Here is a 6,000-nt window from a genome sequence, read left to right as displayed (position 1 = left end):
TAAATTGGGGAATTAATTCCTCTTCAATACTGAGGGTCCCTGAGGGCCAACTAGCCCAACAGGCATCTCCTGTATGCGCCAGGGAGCTGCGCTGCAGACAGGTGTTCTGAGGCCAAGCCCCTTTTTACCCCTCTCTGCAACGCAGCTCTGTGGCGCTTACTGTAGGTACCTAGTGGTCTAGTTTGACCCTAGGGACCCTTAGGATTCAAGGGGACTTAATCTCTCAACTTAGAAAAGCCACAGGGCGCGTTTACACAGTGGTGAAGGGAGGGGACGGGGCCTGAGGTGACGTGAGCAAACACGCACTATGGCATGTTTTAAATTGGGGAGCCGTGCCACTTTTTACACCTCTCTGCAATGCAGCTCTGTGGCACTTACTGGAGGTACCTAGTGGGCTAGTTGGACCCTAGGGATTCAAATGAACTTAATCTCCCAACTAAAAACTGACACAGGGCGTGTTTACACAGTGGTGAAGGGAGGGGACGGGGCCTGAGTTAACGTGTGCAAAAACGCCCTGTGGCCTGTTTTAAGAGGTAGTTTTAATCCCTCTGCCCTATTATATACTAGGTGCTTACAGAGGAGGTCATGCTAATCACAGGGGGACCCCAACGCATAATGTTCCCTAGTGTATGTAGGTGTTTTCACTTTATTCTAAGTGTCTTTTAACATAGCACTGGCTCTAGGACTGGTTAGTCAGACTCAGTTACCACCAGTATCCGTCTGAAAAAGTTGAGGGTACAGGATGATTTTGCAACAAGAATTCTTTCTGCTCTTCTTTTTGTTCTTTCTGCACGTTATCCTTCTTCATGCACTTTTCTTCGTCTTTGAGGACTTCTGCTGCTTTTTTCTGCACTTCTGTTTTTTTCTTTCTGTGCATTTTTTCTTCTTTCTTCACATGTCCTATCTCTGTAGGCATAGTTAGAAATTAGCATTTAAAAAACCTTTGAAATTCACAGAAAAATCATAGGTTTCTGGCACGTTATAGTTAGGAATTAGCATTTAAAAAACCTCAGAAATTCACTGAAAGAACCATAGGTTTCAGGGGTGTTATAGTTAGCTGGACTTTTCACTTGTACAAAACCATTGAAATTCCCCCGTTATAGTTAGTTCAGCTAACTATAACTCGCGTGCCCGCAATGCACTGCTGATGACGTCACATATTACATCACTCATGACATGGTCCGTGACATCACTCATGACATCACTGATGACATCTCAAATGGCATCACTGATGACATCACTGATGACATCATCCTCGTGATAGAGTGGCAGACCTCCTCTCACCCTAATATAACCTTTGATACACACATTCAAAAATAGAGACTAAAATGTTCAAAACAATGGACATACCAATACCAGTTACAACAACCTCTTCAGTAATTCTAAGATCCACATACACATCCACTCATTCACCAACAGTCCTATACAGTCACTCATACATGTATTCACTCATCATATGTACTCATACACCTATACCTCCTGTTACACAATGCCACTCATCCATAGAGTTACTCACACACATAGTCACTCATGCTAATAAAGAATCAAACATACATTTATTTGCATATACAGTTATACACACACCACCACACTTACTTCTACGGAAACTTACACATACTTAGTCTTTTAAACAATCACTTATAGAAACACATACTTATTCATACAGGAACTCTTTCAATCTCTCACTCTCACATATACTCACTTATATACACCAATAGTCACATATACTAGTTTAAAACATATGTAGTTACTCATAAAGACACTATTGAGACTGATACTCAAAAAACCAACTAATAACCTATATAGACACCCATGTAGCTACTCACCAACCCATGCAGCCACTTATACACAAAGTGAGAGACTGATACAGATATTTACATATTTAAACATTACTCACTAAGCCATGTATTCACTATGATACACTTAATCAGTCAGTTACACAATCAATTTTTCAAAAACAAATCATCCATTTAGACACTTATATACCCATTTATTCTTCCATCGACCTTGAGATATACATATATAAAACATATTAATTTTCAGAAAAACACACATTCACTGGATGATGTCATCAGTGATGTCATCAGTGATGTCATTTGAGATGTCATCAGTGATGTCATGAGTGATGTCACTGACCATATCATGAGTGATGTAATATGTGACGTCATCAGCAGTGCATTGCGGGTGCGCGAGTTATAGTTAGCTGAACTAACTATAACGGGGGCATTTCAATGGTTTTGTACAAGTGAAAAGTCCAGCTAACTATAACACCCCTGAAACCTATGGTTTTTTCAGTGGATTTCTGAGGTTTTTTAAATGCTAATTCCTAACTATAACGTGCCTGAAACCTATGGTTTTTTTCGGTGAATTTATATATATATCTACTTTTCTTATAGACACGTAAGTGTCATAAATTCTATAAAGTGCGTTGTGCTGATCGAAGTTATTTGCAGCTAGATCTTATAATCACCTTTCATCTGCAGCCCCAAATACCTCTGACTCTTACAATTGCTCTTATATATTTAGCATAGGCCTCCTCTAATCTACAAGTCGTGGACATTTTATTAAACCAGTGTTCGATGCTGGGTTGTATATTGGTTCTCCAGTTTTGAAGAATAAGTGGCCTAGCGACTGCAGTAGCAATTAATATAAAATACTGCTGGTATTTTGTAAAACATTTCGCTACTCTGGAGGAACCAAATAGCACCAGCATGGCTGATGGCTCTATTGCCAAGGATAAAATCAGAGAGATTTCGGCAAAAAACCCTCCCAGAATTGCTGCAGAGACTTACTTGTAAAAAATATGCAGGCATCCACCATCACCCTCTTTTTTAAATCGAAAACACTGATTCTGGCTCATTTGAATCATTTTAAACAATCTCAGGGGTGTATAATATAATACCCATCTAGAAAAAAAGTGCTTTATTTGCTAACTCGCTAAGCTGTTTCCATTCTTTAGTATTGAACTTACAACCCGTGTCTGAATAATGTTTTTGGAGCTCTTTCGTCAAAATCTCTTCAGAGTTGGCCTTTTGATGAAGTAACTGATACCAACAACCAACCCCTACCATTTTATTTGCCATCTGCTTAGCGATTTGATGTACCGTCTCACCCATCATTGAATAATTAGTTTTAAGAAAATTGACTATTTGTAGGAAACTAAGAGAGAGGGCAGTGGTCGATGTAGTAGCCTGCAAACAAACCATTTCCCAGGTAGTTAATGTTTCATAATTAAAGAAATCCCCAAGCTGGGCATAGCCTAGTGCTTGCCATACCTGATAGAGCCGTCTAGACAATATAAGACCTCCTACTACACAATCCTGTATAGGGTTGTATGCATGGAATGCAAGGATATTTCGTGACTTAAAAAATAACTGAGTTCTCTCAGCCAATGTGAGTATAACCTTGTATCTTGTTTTTTTAGGGAGTTTCACCAAACATAAGAAAACGGGGAGTTCTACAGCACTTTCCTTCAGCACATGTATCAGTAAAAAATTATCAAAAACTGAATTTTTTTCACCCAATTGGGAAAGCAAGTTAACTAATGAAGCCTGATAATAAGTTGAAAAATGTGGGAGTGCCAATCCGCCTGATGTTACATCCAATTGCAGTGTAGTTAACTTAACCCTGGGATGTTTATTACTCCATACAAACTTCCTAATTGTTTGATCCAACTCCTTAAAATAATGATTCTGTATTTTCACGGGAAGATTGATAAAAAAAACAAAAACAGTCGAAGCACCAACATTTTAACCATGGAGATCCTCCCTATTAAGGATAATTGAAGCAAAGACCTTTTATCTAATAGCTTTTTCACTTTCGTGAGCATACTAGTATAATTCAAAGAAAATATTTGCCCAAAATCATTTGTAACGTGTATCCCCAAATATCTAACCGGATGCGGTGGTTTTAGCTGAATAGAAGCTGGAATATCCGAAGGAGTCACATTGAATGTTAAAATTTCGTTTTTTGTTTGATTAACTTTGTATCCGCCCACCTGTATAAACCTTTGGAATTTTTCCAAAGTGTTCTATACATTACCTGCCCCTGCTTTCAGATATAAAATAATATTGTCTGCATAAAGCTTAATTTTTGCCATCCCCTCAATGGGAGGCAGGACATTTTTCCGAATCCTGACAGCTAGGGGTTCAATGAACAATGAAAACAAAAGGGGGGATGGCGGGCATCCCTGACAAGTGGCACATTTAATAATAACCTTGCCGGCTTCTGATTCAAATCAAATCTTTATTTCGGTTATTGCTAACCATAAAAGACATACATAAAATAAACAATTCATTGTTACAGAGACACCAACCATTTTAGTGCAAGAAAAATATTGCTATTTAAAATATAGAAACAGAGCGAGGGGCATGGTTTCACTGGTCCAAACAGTTTCTCAATCTAATACATAGTTTTAAAAATTCCTTCATTTGGAGAACACTGTCACTGTGCAAAAGCTGCAAGTACAAAAGAGCCGGTCTGATTTGTTTAAAATCAAGTTTTTTTAAAAGAGTCACTAAATATAATTTGCGAGGAAATTCATAAAATTTACATAAAAAGATAAAATGCAGCATATCCTGCGGAGACTTTCCGTCGCAGCCGCAGGGCGCTGGCAATTTGTTAAAAATGTCACCTTTGGGTCTAATAAGCAGATGATGAAATTGGTTAAACCTAAATCTGGTCAGTAAAAATTTCTCATGTGAAGAAAAAGACCCTTCCAAATATGGTTCGATGGCCAAGGTAGTCTTAAGCATAACAAATTTTCTCACACTTGGTTTCTGTAGCTCTATGTCTTCTCTTGTAGTCCTCTTATCACACAGAAATAAATGTTTTATTTGCTCCAGATCTCCCCTGATAATTGATTGTGGATTAGAAAAAAGATCAGGGCGACCAAGTTTGTCAAAATTTGTTTTTAAATAGCTTAACCAAGGAGAACTCAATGCCTTGTCCAGTGACATAAAGTCCTTAATGATTAAATGTGTTAGGGGTATGTTCTCATTTAACCAAATTTTAAGCCAAAACATCAAAGGGCGTAAGGAGAGCAAGTCGCATATATATTGGGACCCCAACTCCTCATGGACGGTAAAATTAGCTGTACCAGATGGGACACACAATAAACGCTTCATAAAACGATTTTCAACAATCTGTAAATGCTCTCCATTAACATACCCCCAAAGTTCGCTACCATAGGATACAGTCGCCACAGACTTAGCATTGTACAATTTCAACATTGCACAGATAGGCTTTTTTCCCAATTTAGTTGCGAAATTAAATATTGATGCATTAACCCTCACCATTTCACCTTTTTTCTTTACAAGATGGGGTTCCCAATTTAATTTTGTATCAAAGAGAACTCCTAGGTAACAAAATGTTTTAGTTGAGGGTATTATTTCTCCACCAATCCTAAATTGGAAGGGTTTTCTTGGTTGCTGACCAACTTGTAACACAAAGGATTTAGAATTATTTACCAAGAGGTCTCTATCTCTCATGAATGTATTAAAAGCTGTTAATAATGATTGCAGACCCCTCTCGGTCCTAGATATAAGTACTGCATCATCTGCATAGAGAAGTATTGGAATTCCTCGCCTGCCAACTCTAGGACAATCAGCATGAACATCTTGAAGCACCCCATCCAGATCGTTAATATAAAAGTTAAAAAGAAAGGGGGCCAGGATGCAGCCCTGCCGGACACCCTTTCCGATACTAAAATTATTAGATACACTTAGATCCAAGGAGTATCTCACATTGGCACTGGTATTATAGTGCAGGGCAACCAAAAAATCAACCAAACCGCTATCAACCCCTTTAGACCTCATGGATTGCCACAGCTTACACCTATTGACACAGTCAAACGCTGAAGACAAGTCCATAAAGGCAAGATGAATTGTACCTTTCTGTATTATGGTATATTTACTTAAGATCAGGAAGAGATTAAGGCATTGGGTAATTGTAGATCGACCTTTACAAAAACCGTACTGCGAAAGAGACATAATGTTCTTT

Source organism: Triturus cristatus, chromosome 4_1 (assembly GCF_964204655.1).
Source record: "Triturus cristatus chromosome 4_1, aTriCri1.1, whole genome shotgun sequence".
Taxonomy (NCBI): domain Eukaryota; kingdom Metazoa; phylum Chordata; class Amphibia; order Caudata; family Salamandridae; genus Triturus; species Triturus cristatus.
Note: the sequence above shows the minus strand (reverse complement) of the source record.